This window comes from Pelobates fuscus, chromosome 4, assembly GCF_036172605.1.
Source record: "Pelobates fuscus isolate aPelFus1 chromosome 4, aPelFus1.pri, whole genome shotgun sequence".
Lineage (NCBI taxonomy): Eukaryota > Metazoa > Chordata > Amphibia > Anura > Pelobatidae > Pelobates > Pelobates fuscus.
The window spans coordinates 312,467,927-312,482,360 of NC_086320.1; the positions used below are offsets into that span (position 1 = coordinate 312,467,927).

The 14,434-nt window shown below is 37.8% G+C and overlaps 1 protein-coding gene across 2 annotated transcripts in view; it reads left to right on the forward strand.

Moving 5' to 3' along the window:
* The first annotated feature begins 7,618 nt into the window (after positions 1 to 7,618).
* SATB1 (SATB homeobox 1) overlaps positions 7,619 to 14,434 on the forward strand; it is a 193,677-nt gene continuing 186,861 nt past the window's right edge. The window contains exon 1 of one of the 2 annotated variants that reach the window (XM_063452302.1): positions 7,619 to 7,716. The gene's annotated coding sequence lies outside the window, so the exon portion shown is untranslated. The remainder of the gene's footprint in view (positions 7,717 to 14,434) is intronic. The other variant, XM_063452307.1, reaches the window with a different exon arrangement.

The following is a 14,434-nucleotide window of genomic DNA, read 5'->3' on the forward strand; positions in this document are numbered from 1 at the left end:
TTTCTCCTAACCTGTTTATTTTGTTTTATGCCGTTTAACCGTGCAAAATTATGTTTTGTACCATCCATGCGCAACAAAAATAAAGAATTATAAAAAAAAGTTTTAAAAGAATTTACTGGGAGTCCCAAACAGTTCTTAAATTAGTCACAAAATTGTATTCTAATTTTAAAATTGATTTTTTCCAAAAACACTTCACTTGGCCAAATACTGTAAAACTAAAGCTTTTCTAGAATGACCCTTTCAACAAACTAAAATCGTGAAACATCAACAAACAGAAAACAAAAACCATTTTCATGATACTTGTGACCAAGTCTTATTAAGTATTTGTTCACACGTTTGGCTTGGAATATCAGCAGACAGATTTTATGTTATATTTTTTTTCTGATCAGCACAGGACTAAACTGAATCTGCTGCACAGATACACCATGCTGTGCATACAATGAATATGAGATAAACTTCTCTGGAAGTTTTTCCGTATAAATTAAATGCACGTTTAATATTCATTACCTCTGAATAAGCATTTAGCAGTTAGCGTAATACACCTTTAAATAACAGAACCATAAGTAATCTGAAATAATTATTGCAGGGAGTTTGCCATGATACTGGATATTCCCTCATAATTAACATCGCATGCTGTGAAATGGGATGGATGGAATAAAAGGAACACAACATGACTAAGGATTACAGCGCTAGAGTAACTAAATCATAATTACAAAAGTGCTGCATAAGTGAGTCATATTAGCTTCTCTTAAAAATAAAGACAGCATACGCTGCTCATTGTATCAAAATAATAAAATGTTAGTCACCAGTCAAAACTCACCAACACGTATGAATGGACACATACCGGGAGAGTTGCTAAACATCAGAATAGCACAGAGTAACAAATATCATCATATTTAATCAGCACTTTTTGCCCCCAAACAATGCTAAAACATGTAATAAGATTGTCAAAGATGTAACTTGTGCAGAGCAGGATCATCCATTAGGTGACCCTGGTTGGCTCCCAACAGCTCACAGGTTAGAGAAGGGCCACAAACCCTAATTGTGCTTTTCACCATTTACCATCTTTAAGTGAAGAATAAAGAGGGGGTGGGGGGGGGGGCTGTACCCTACCTGCTGCCCTGTAGGATCTTAATTGTTCTTGGAATTTATAGCAGAGCAACTACTGAATCCAAAGCCAACTTACAAATACCTGTATGGAACACAAATATTGACTCTTGAACAATCCAAAGCTTTATAGGGTCTTAAGAGTGAACTTTCACCTTAAAGAAACACTCCAGGCACCAAAACAACTTCGGATAAACTTGCATGGAAGGAAACATACCCTTTCCAAGCCAGTTAAGGGAATTGGGAGTTACTGATTGGCTTAGAGCATCAGCTGACCGCTCCCATGCCTGGCGGCATTCCACATTTCCTGTAAGTGAAAATTCAGAAGCCAGAGCTAAGACTGGCACTGGAGGCAACTTTGGGAGTTAAACTGTTCGATTATGGTTTAACTCCTTTAAGTAAGATTTCCCCAGGGGGACTCCTAGCACCATAAGGCATTATAATTACTTAATTTTGATGAAGTTGTTATGATACCTATACTGTCCCTTTAATTTCTCCTTTTGGAGAATTGCAAAGGCTGTTAAGAGCTGTTAACATGATAAAGGTTCCTTAATGATATGGGTAACCACCTTTTTGGCTCATTAGGTCCATCTACAGCTAACACAACGTGGATTTTTACTTCTTTATTTTTTCAGACAACTGGAAGCATTTATGTTTGAAGACTGCTGTAATACCCCATCACACACACCTCAGACGTTGTATGATGTCATTTCAAGAAGAACATTCTTGTAGACGTATGCACTGAAGGAAAGTTGGATTTCAAATCATTTGTTAGAAATAGTTTTTCCATTTTGCCCAAAATTCCATGGGGGAATTACACTCCTACAAATGTTGTGGTTTTGTGTGAGACTTGTGTTGTTTATAAAGTTCAGACACTCCTTAGTAATCCCTTGAGTACCATAGGTGTAACAGTCAAAAAGTAAAAAAAAAAAAAAAAATACAGGATTATTGGCAAAAGTGAGAATTCAAATTTAATACCACAACAGTCTAACTGGAAAAAAATCCAAGCCAAACTGCTCTGGCCTTAATTTTGAAATTCACTTTGAATTCAATTGGAATTTAGTGAGTTACCAAGAAAGTAACCTAGTGCAGGGAAAGCATGTGCACCATTACATTGGTTTTATCTCCTTGCACACTGCAAATAAATAATGCTCATAGTGTACCTTTTGGAAGGTTATCTTGTTAATAATCTGTCTGCATCCACAATGGCTTGAAGCAAGTGTGCAGCAGGTTGCCCTCCGACTGAGATTTCTAAAATATCCATACTGCCCATGGAAAACCAAAAAATCAGAAAGGACATTACTATCTGTTCTACAATGCATTTATGTGGCACCTTGGTGAACCTTGCATCTTAGTTTCACCTTATTCCTCCTTTGATTTTGTGGGTTATTCATTGTGTACCACCAAAAACCAATAGTGGTGAGGATGGTGTAGCAGCACAGAGTTAAAGTTTTTTATCGCTATAGGTGGAGACCCGAAGTGTCCCACTTTTAATGCAGTCTCTGAATTCAGGGTTCTGAAAAGCTGTCCTAAATTAGTTCCCTAGTATCCGGGGATAGCAGGGAACTGTACGTGGGCTACACAGGAAAAGTACAACATTAGACATGCTCACACTGTGCAGTGGGCACTATAGCCATGCTTCAGAAGTGCACTCTGTACTATAGTTCTGTAGGTTGGGGGTTCCTGGAAGACTGTCTTTCAGCTTGGCATGCTTAAATAATTAATCTCTCACTCACTACTGTTTTTTCCTTATATTTAAATATTCACATTGACAAGGTGGGCATTCCCTCCAGTGGCCATTGGAGTAACTAAATGACCCCCATTTGTTTAAATATACATAAGGATTAAGGAAAGAGCGCAGGTAACTTTTTTTTCTTGGGTTTTTCCTAAATGGCAGTTTGTGTATTTGTGTTGTGTTAGTGAATTCAATAGTCCAAGTCTTGTTTGGAACTTGATTTAATCTCTTTATAGAACATTCAGCATTTTAGCTATCATAATATTATTCCTTTAAACACTGTAGGGGTTTTTCACTAAAGTGAGAATTGTCAGGAATTCAAATTGTCAACATTAAGATCAAAGTAGTTAAACTGGAAGTGTAGCTGACTTGAAGAATATTTCCAGTTTGGCTATTTTAATCTTAAATTGAAGTTTAAGTTGAATTCCTAACAATTCTCACTTTAGTGTTTAACTGTGTCAGGGTTATTTACTAAAGTGAGGATTCAAAGGGAATGACAAATTTAAGGCTAGAGTCAGCGATGTATCTTACACGAGGCAAACAATGCTTTTGCCTTGGGCGGCACTTTGCAGGGGGCGGCAAAAAAAGCCGTCCCCAAACGCCCATGTGGATGCCTTGTTTGCCTTGTGTCTTGGGCGGCTCAAGATCTGGCCTGCTGGCTACTTTTGAGCCTGTCCGAGGCGGGTGGCAGCTTCTATCGCGGCAAGGGAGCATGCTCACCTGAGTTCTTCCTGCTCAGCTCCCTCGCACGCCACTTAATGAAGCCGGGAGCCGGAATATTATGTCACTCAGGCATCACTTAGCGGCGCGCAAGGGAGCTGAGCAGGAAGATTAGAGCTCCCTCGCCGCCTACTCTGCTGTCTGCCCCCTACCTGCCTGCGCAGCAGCCCCACTGGACCACAGGTAAGTAATCCACTCCAGCTCTCCCAGGGAGCCTGGGTGGATTTAAATTCAAATTTAAAAAAGATAATAATTGTGACGGACCGCCTGGCACCCTGACCGGGTACCTCCGTCAATCGCTGCTTCGTAGTACTTGTGAGCACCATAAGCACTGTACTGGAACACCATAACCACCGTAGACCCCACAAACCGCCGCAGCTTGGTTGGGGTCTCGCTGTCCTCCACCCACCCTGGACCCAAGACCAGGATCCAGCTTCCAGTGGGTAGACCTCTCCTAGTCCAGAGAACGTAGCAGGAACAGCTCTTATAAGAGCTAGTAATTATACACAGGGTAATATAGTAATTATAGCAATCCCCAGAGTTATTATTATTGCCATTTATATAGTGCCAACAGATTCCGTAGCTCTTTACAATATTATGAGAGGGGGGATGTAACTATAAAGAGGACAATTACAAGAAAACTTACAGGAACGATAGGTTGAAGAGTACCCTGCTCAAACGAGCTTACAGTCTATAGGAGGTGGGGTATAAGACACGTTAGGACAGGAGTTAATGTAGTTCTCCAATATCCCAAACATGAGCCAAGACTTCATGAAGGAGTAAACAAATCTCGCTTTAACGGGAGCCACACTGGCCTTTTATGCAAGTCCCCAAGCAAGGTGTACGCCCACATGGATCTTGTTGGGGACAGGGACACAAACTTACAAACCAATAATAACGCATTTACAATGTAAGGCACTCCCACACATAGCACACAATCCCTCCCCTCTGCTTGGGAGATAATTGGATCAGTAACTGTACTAATTCTAATCCAATTATCTCCAACAACAAAAAAACACCCCAAAAGTACCCTAACAATACATAAAACCCCACAAATGTCCCATCCCCTGGTAGCCCTGATCTGGGTTACCAACATATCCAAAAATCACCCAGATCAGTTCAGGGGTTCAGGAATTTCCTGGAAGTCTTATTTTTGACCAACCGTTCACATGGTCCCATTTCCAGAGAATTAGTGCTAACTGTCTCTCTGTCTGGAGTACAAAAGTACATACTTCACATGAGCAGAGCCTTTTTAAAGTATTTTAGCCAGGTTTTGAAGGGGCCATAGTCACAGGGTAGGAGACTGGCAAACAGGCCCCTCCAAACACTCGTGGCAAACTCACAGGAAAAGGGGAGTTTGTCACAATAATAATTTGTGAGTGTTGGAGGAAATGGTGTGTGTGTCTGTGAGTGAATGTGTGTGTATGTCTGTGAGTGTTTATATGTGTGTGTCTGTAAGTGTGTGTGTCTGTCTGTCTGTCTGTAAGTATGTTTGTGTGTCTGTAAGTGTGTGTATGTGTGTGTGTGTGTGTGTGTGTGTGTGTGTGTGTGTGTGTCTGTGTGTGTGTGTGTGTGTGTCTGTGAGTGAGTGTCTGTCAGTGAGTGCGCCTGTCAGCGAGTGTGCATCTGTCAGTGAGTGTGCGTCTGTCAGTGAGTGTGAGTCTGTCAGTGTGTGTCTGAGTAATAGTGTGTATCTGTCAGAGTGTGTCAAATTAGTGACTATGTATGTCATTGTTTGTCAGTGTATATGAGAGTGTGTGTCTGTCAGTGGGTGTGTGTTTGTGTGTGTGTGTGTGTGTGTGTGTGTGTGTATTTGTGTGTGTCAGTGAAAGTATGTGTTGGTTAAACAGTATGTGTGCCAATGACTGTATCTTTTAATGAGTGTATGTCAGTGAATACATCAGTAAGAAAGTGTCTGTCAGTCAAAGTGCGGCCTTGATAGGGCAGCACAAATCCAAAATACACCACTGGCTAGAGTAGCTGAACTGGAAGCATAGCTGGCTTAGAGAATTCTTCTGTTTCGACTACTTTTATCTTGGATTTGCAATTCACTTTGAATTGTCACTTTAGTGAATAACCCTAAATGTTGTTGTACGGTAAAAATCAAGGTTATAACATTTCATTTCTGCCATGTAAAGGCACAATTTCAAGAGATTATCAGATCAAAATACAGACTGGAGTTTTACGTAGCCCATGTGTGTACACATTACTCCTGTACTTCACTTCAGTAATTCAAGCCAGATGCTCAAAAATGTGATGATTTATTAAATTAATCACCCACATTACATTTTGCTGACCACTGGGCAGAAACCACCGATATTCACCTCCCAGTCTCCTACATCAGAGAGTTGCTTCTGTGTGTTTAGCACAATTACTTAACATGTTGTTTATAACCAGGCTGCAGAGTCTTAAAATTATACTTCATCTCTCAAAGCGTCCTGCCATGGACTGAAGATGCTGTTCAAATGGTGTACAGCCAATCTGGGACATGCAGCAACTCTATTTTACATGTTTTTCCTGTTGAACAAGTGTTGTAAAAATAGTTGTAACTCTTGGTATTTAACTATATATGGTATATTCCTAATAAATATATTTTATTTTTGTTCTATTTTTTTCCCCCCAGAATGATATTAGGCTGAGGTACCAGATTTAAAGTAATATTTGTGAAATGATCAATTACAGTGTAGATGTATATAGTCTAAACTTGTTTTACTTCAAACGTAATCTGCTTGGTTGACCTGCTTTGCGTCACTAGGGTTAAACTGCAAATGAAAAAAAAAATACAGTGTTGTGATTCCAGTATTCAGCACACTCATCCTTCAGTAATGGGTAAATTCCATTATTTAATAACATCATATGAGGGGAGCATGCCACTTCTTAATGTAGGTCATGTCGAGGGAAGTGGTTTTGGCTTCTTGTCACATAAACGCAAAGACTTTTTTTCACCATCTCATAGCCCAAAATGCTTACTTTAACTCCACATCATCAACCACAGGTTAAATACAGTTCACACACCCCTCCCTGCTTCCATGTGTGTAATAACTAACACATCCTCTGTTACAGTACTAATCTGACTCCCCCTGGGGGCTGCATGACACATTTCAAGCCTGGTGCCTGCTACCTCATTATCCTCCCTGAACTTGGCATTGGGTATAGATGGAATGGGCTGGAGAAGGAATCTAAGGGGTGTTTTATAGGATTCCATAACCCCACCCCCTGTTTATTCCTGGGAAAGAGCATGTAGGAGAGAGGAAGAGTCAGACTCAGTCAGTCCCAGTGGGAAGGAGCATCTACACTAATTCACTGTGTGTCCCCATTCAGATAGGACCGCCTGATCTGTAGTAATTGTTATATTACAGCTGTGACATCCATACTTCCTAATACAAGGCTAAAGTTATCTATTTTTTATCATTAAACTGATGTTAAGATTGTTGCAATAGGTGGGTTTCATCATGAGCTATGCCACCTGGCTCAGGATGAAATGAGAGCAAAGGGTCAGCCACCTGTGTCACTGATCTGTGTCTGATCCCCAGGAAGCTGCACGTGTGTGTGTGTGTGGGGGGGGGGGGGGGGGGGTGTGCATGGATTATATTGCTGCAGGTGCACCTTGATACAACGTTACGAGTCTGCAGCCACCCCATCCCTGGCGAGTGATCTGTGTCTGCGAGCACAATCAGGGAGACTGGGAGGTGCACAGGGCGGCGCAACGTGCGAGCACAATCACACCTCTCTCCACACACAGAGCCATGCATATCTATGTACATATCTCCATGCTGACACGCACAGCTGCCAGGCTCACCCTCCCACAGAGCAGACAAAACGCACACACAGGGCTGGGGACAGATAACTAACAAACCCTCCTAAGATCTCCCCCTTTACTTCCAATTTATTGGGGCATTCCTCAGGAAGAGAACCTTCTTTCCAGGAAATTAACCCCCTCATTCCAAGAGAAAGTACTGAAGATCCCAAGTGACAACCAACTCCCCTTTATAATTGTTTTTTATTTTATTTGTATTTATTTTTATTGCTTTATTATAACTAGTTTTGTTTTTATTTTATTTTTATTTAATTTTCTGTGTGAGAGACTTTTTTTTGGATGGAGAAAGAAGAGAGAAAGTGAAGTTGTGAAGAAGGAAGACAGAGGTGGTGGCGAGGTACAGTAGTAAATGTTGTGTGGGAGTGCAGAGACTGCAGACAGGGGGAGCCTTGTCAAATGCAGTCGGCATTAACCCTTTGGATGCTGGAGGCTGTGTGTGGGGGATAACAATGACACCTATGAGTGATACATTTAGACAGCCAGTCCTTCAGTATGGATTGGATATGGCAATTATGGAATGGTTAATGTGATTATTACAGATTGCTTCTCGAAAAAAGGGTCTGGGGACATTAACCCTTTGAGTGCCATGTGTGCTTTTAACGTATGGCGCTCAGTGGATTAACCCATGTTAGTCCTGCTCTGATTGTAGGCAAACTGATAGTACCTGTGTTAACTCTTTGGGTGTCAGGATTGAAGAAATACAGGTAATATAGTTACACTGTGCTTGTCACCATGTCGTAGATAAACTGTGCTTTGTATTATGTTTTAGTTAACCGGTGCATATGTCCATGCTATATTTAAACTGTTCTTATTACCATGCTGTGTTTAAAGTGTGTGTTGGTAAGTGTCCAGAATCACAGTTCTTGCTCGGTCCAGAAGTGATTTGAAAGTTACAAAGTTTAACTCCCCTTCCCCCCCCCCCCCCCCCACACATTCTACTGTTTTAATTTTTTTTTTATCCATTTAATGCTCACATTGTGCTCAGTTTCCCAGTTCCAAAATCTGACTACAAAGCAGCAGTATGTAAAATAAAAAGTAAAATATATGTATGAATATACATATTTATTTATACACATTTTTCAATCTCGATTTATATTTCCACTAATGTTTTACTGTGCCGTGTTGTAAGCTATTCAGTGTCTGTGTGTACTGTATAAATTTGGGCTAATCCAGAGTAACCTATCTCAGTAGCATGACAGATTCCAGTATGGCACTTGATGCAGACTGTAAGGAAGGTCTTTAGTGCCTCTTGACCAATGACTGCCCATTAACCCATTGTCAGTTGTCCCTCCAAAGAGTCAGGGATTCAAATTATAGATAATCAGAGTAGTGAAGCTTCATATTTATTATACCATTATATATACAATTTCTCATCTAAAATAATCTATCATTTCCGAACTGTGCATGGATTAGAGGCAGTTTAGAGGTTGACATGGCAATACAGGAGTTAATCAAAATTTAGTCATTGTGTTACATACCTGTAATTTCTTTTTAGTCAATTTTTGAAGTCCATTTTTTTTTCCAGTGGTCTGAGTGATGCTCTCTTTGCCCCCATATAACAAGGAGTGTGATTTATCAATGGTAATTAAATCATACTTCATTGGACAGTTATTCACTAATTATCATGCACACTAATCGTTCCCTTATTTTTCTATGATGTTTGTTTTCAGATATATATATATATTTTTTTTAAATCTACAGTAAAAATAATAAATACATATGGGCTATAGTGAAACCAAGCTGACTCACATATTTGGAAAACAGTTAAGTTAACGAACTATGACTTATTCACTAAACAGTTAATTGTGTTGATATGGAAATCATATTGCAACACTAAGACCAAAATAGCTGCAACACCACAAGTGGTTTAAATGGGTGGAGAACATAAGTAATTGTACTTGTTTAATTTCTGATCTCAACAGGGACCCATGATAAGGGACCCATGCTATTTCATTTAATGGATGGATGCATCACCTATCTCTTTTTATCAGACAAAATCAGTATATATCTGTAAAACACAAGAGTGTAAGGTAATGACCAGGGACCTGGAGGGTCACGTTGGAATTTTGAAGCTTTTTAACCCCTTGCAATGTGTTGGGCAGACCTCTGGTACCCAGAGAGTTAAGGCATTCATTTAATATAGGTATAGAGGAAGAGAGAAACAGTGTGTCAGGCAGGCAGGTACATCAATAACTCAATGTATCAAGCAATTATTATTTATTGTCTTCCTTATTATAAGTGCAGCTTTTGTCATTCAGCCAGTTTGGTTGCCTTTTGACAGATTCTTGAATCTCCTCTTTCTGTAATATTAACCAATTCGTGACAGGTGACTACATAGAACTGTCAGGGTGTAAAGAAATGTTCACGATCACTTTAGATAAAAGGATTAATGAAGTCCATTTTTTTCTGGTGTTCATCTCAAATACAGATTATTAGACCATCAGTTGGGTCTTAAATCTTCAGGAAGATAATATTTAAGAAATGAGTGGTTTGGTAGGGTATGTAGATGTGGTTTATGGATGTGCTTTTAGAAGCACTATTTTCGTAGCTATACCTACAGATATAATTAATATTATTTTCTGAATTTGCTTGTGGGACTCCTATTATGTTAACTGGGAATGTTTGGTTTATATGACTAAAAAAACATTGATGACTACCCTTAATAATGACACATACCACTGTGGACCACAAACTCTGTGAGCATCATGGGGATAGTAGTTCAAAACAATATTCAGTCCCAGACTAAGTCCTCTCCTACTGGCATGTCTTTCAATGTTTTAAGGTCCAGGGATGAATTAACTGATTTATTTATTGTCTATGTCATTTTATTAGATGCAATTTGTTATTTATGACAGCTTTGTTCTTTATGGACCTGTAGAATCCAGTCTTGGAGAATGCTTAGATCCAATGGAAAATATTAGCAGTAGTTTGTTTCTCTAATGTTCTAATCAATTGTAAAGTTAGATATGTTTAAGACTGGGTGGATTCTTCAGTAAATAGAATGTTAAATGTGTCCTCTGGTCTTTGTCGTTTAAATACCAAGATACCTTTGACTGCAGCTTGTTTATAAAAGTTGTAACATTTTACAAGCCATAGCAATTACATTCAAGGAAAACTAAAATCCCCTTTTAAACAAGCTATAAAAATGTAACCATCACGTTTTGTATTATACAATTGGAGTTCATTTTGTCCAAATGGAAACATAAACTGCATACCTTTCAAATGCAAAACATATATACATGTTTTAAAGCAGGTAGCTGATCAAAGTCAAATCTATAAATATTCCAACATTTACAAGTCAATTTGTTTTAGCACAAGTGCTTTGACTGTGTCAGAGAATAGTTTTATAGAAGAAAAAAAAAAGCAAGCATTAATTTTCTTATTTTTACATCCACTATACATTTCCTTAAACAAGAGGGTTGTTGTTGTGTACAAAATAAATCTAAAAATGGATCCAAAAGGGTGTGAAAAGTCTGTTATTTGTGATCTGTAGATACATTCCTACATAGTCCTACATCTAGAAATATTTATAAAATAATACTTCTTTGTATGCAAAACTGTATTGTCAGTGTATGGGCAGCCAGATGGAATGCAGTTATTTGTGTTTTAACATAGCTTGGTTAAATCTGGTCTTTACACAGTTCTGTCTTGTTAAAATATTGTCACTTTTAAAATGACAAGGTCACCAGTGAGTGCTGTAAATTAGGCATATTAAAATGCTTACTGGAATATTCCTTTATTTCTCTTAATCAATTTATTTGGTACAAAAAAAAATAGTATGTAAATCACAATCACCATATATGACTTTTTTTTTTTTTTTTTTTTTTTTTTTAAATCCTTGCTTGCATAGTATCTTCATAATGGAATATTTTTCAGTTTTTTTCTAACTGTATTAGTCTCAGTGTACCTTTAAATGTTGCAGTGCCTGGGAGATAGGATTTGATCAGTAATGACAGGGGTCTTCATTGGCAGGTATATAAGATGCACTTTGTGAAGTCATCCTATTAATATAATCACCTGGCACACAAAGGGTTAACTGGCACAGCTGAAAAGCTGGCTTGCAACATTTACATTCCACACTTATAATTGTAAGATCACAATAGGGGCTTGGGTTTCAAGAGCATTTCTGGGGGAATGTGCTAAAAGCAATGCATGCAGCAGGAGCATTCTATATGAATCCACGATCATTACTTCACCCTGATCTGTAGAATGTCACAGAATTCTTGTTTATACATCATCCTCAATATAAGAACGTCTGAGTTTTGTTTATAGTAAACAAGATGTAGCCCAGGTTGTATTGTTGACAATTTCAATTTTAGAGAGAAAGGCGGCAGATGCACCTCTAAGTATGTGGTGATGTCTGAGGCTGTTTAAATATAATATTAACCCTTTCTTGAAAAAGGTATCAGAAAGAAAATGTGCTCAGTATATTCTACGATGAAAAATCTTGTGTTTGTTGTCTTTGTTTAGTCTAGTTTTTCGTTATATACATTATTTACTGTTCTTATCTCTTATAATAAATAGAAAACTATTCTTCTACTACACTATGTTAAAAATATATTTTACTTATCATTGTGGTCCATTCTTTCATCATTTATACTCATGGGGTTACACAATAGCATTGTAGTTTATAAATTTAGGCCAAAGAAGCTGAGTTCCAAATATCTCCAATTTGGCTATTTTGGCCCAAGTGGGTAATTTTAAAGGCATTTTCCCAAACCTTTATTGATTATGTAATAGCAGTGCAGTATACAGTAATCAGTGTACAGCCTACTATTAACTAAAGTATACTTTGAGACATACTCATAGGTAACACTTCCCTTGGGAAAAATATCAGAAAACAGTATAGTGAAACAGGTTGTTATAAAAGAGTGAGAAATGGTCACGTTTCACGAATAAAAAGAAAATAGGAACGACAGGAAGGATTGGCTTTTTTTTTTTTTTTTTTTTTAAAGAACCATAAAACTCATATCATACATTTTACCTGTGTTTCATTATCTCGTATTTTGGCAATAATCATATAAATAAAAGAAAATAATGCAAGGTACATACCAATTCCCACATGAAGTCAGAAGTGATTAGATTATTTTCACCACAATCCTAACAAGAAAATAGTGGTCTCATTATCACCCACCCTAGTTGGTGCATATGAAAGTGGGGTGAATTATGATCAGACTTGCTTACAGTTTAACTGGGGGGTCATTTTGAACCTTGTCATATTTATTTGTTTTCAACATGCGTATGTCAGCTGTTTCTTAACAACTCGAACTGAAAAATACCGTCAGGGTCAAAACAGATCATCAGCCATTGGTCAAGTTGGCATATTGGTTTCCATGTTTGGTCTACATGAGAATAGCTCAAACTTGAATCACCTTCAAACATCTGACTTGGAGTAACAGTTGTCATCCAACTTTACCTCATCAAACATGGTTAAAGGACCATTTCAGATGCCGAAACCACTTCATTTCTCAATTCACAAATCTTTCATCCTACACATATATAATATTACAGCAAATCATCTCATGCATATTACAATTAATGTTTATTATTATTATAAACTTTACAAATTTTTACTGGGAACTTATTCCAAATATTACTATATATATATCATTTAAAAAAAATATTTTTTAATTTTTATTTTTTTAATGTAATCATATCTTTTTTTATTTTCAAACTTCAAATGTATCATAGCGTTTTTGTGAATTGTATTCAGTCCATCAATGTATTTGTAGATTTCCTTCATATAATTTTTTTTTGTCTACGCAATATTTAAGCATTTTAGTTTCTCATGATGATTTTGTTGTTTCTTCGACTCTAAATAATGTTGTTGGTCATTCTAGAGTTAGTAAAATATAACAAAGCCATTGAGAATGTTGTCAGTACATGTGTTTGTTATTGCACAGAAGCCATCAATATTCTGTAAGGTGGCATTAGCAGTAATTCTATCACTGCCTTAAAAACATTTATTTGGCAAATGTTAGTGAATTACTGGCTGAACATCAAGGGCTATGCAGAAACATCTGCAGTACTAAGGTTCCATGGAATTGCATAACCTATTGATTTTTCTTGACATTTTGTGCATTGCTCTGTATGCCTTTAAAATAGCATCATGGTGGACTAGCGCAGGGGGAAGCAGCCTTTGGCACTCAGATGTTGTGGACTATATGTTGCAGAATGCTCTTACAGTCATAACGCTGGCAAAGCATCATGGGAGATGTAGTCCACAATATCTAGAGTGTCGAATGTTGCCTACCTCTTGCCTAGTGATTTTAGCTATCAGATTATTCAAACAGAAGAATAACATTAAAAATTATTCAGAAACAGAGTTTATAGGTCAAATTTAAACAGTTTCTGCACAGGATCTTGCTACATCTGTTGGGTTGTTAATAGAATGATGTTTAGGGTACCAGTCACAGTGAAAGAGAAGACAACATGGTTTTGGAAAGACATAGGAAAACGTTAGGAGAGGTGTAAAGACACAGTAGAATATATAGATGGGTAGTAACTGACAGGTTGATTGTAAATAATGATTTGTCTGGAATTATTTATTTATTTATTTATAAAATATTTTACCAGGAAAGATACATTGAGATTTCTCTCATTTTCAAGTATGTCCTGGGTCCACAAATCATTGCATTGTTACAGTTAGTGTACAATAAAATACAAATACAATATTAATATACAATATATACAAAATTTAACATAGAACAGGTAGGAAATATATAATCAACCATGACAGGTACATTCTGTTTTGAGGTATGGAGAGAGGGATCTCTTAAAGGACTTTAAGCTTAGGGAAGATTTTAATTTGTGCGGGAGGTCGTTCCACAAATGCGGTGCTCTGTAGGAGAAGGAGGATCGGGCTGCTTTCTTTTTATATTGAGGTAGACTAAGTAAAGTGTTGGTACTGGATCGGAGGTTGTAGGAAGTGGGAACAGCCGGGGAAAGCATTGCGTTCAGGTAGGGTGGGAGTTTCCCAGAAAAGCTCTTAAACACAAGGCTGGAAAGATGAAGGGTGCGTCTGAATTCCAGCGACAGCCAGTTTAGTTCTTTTA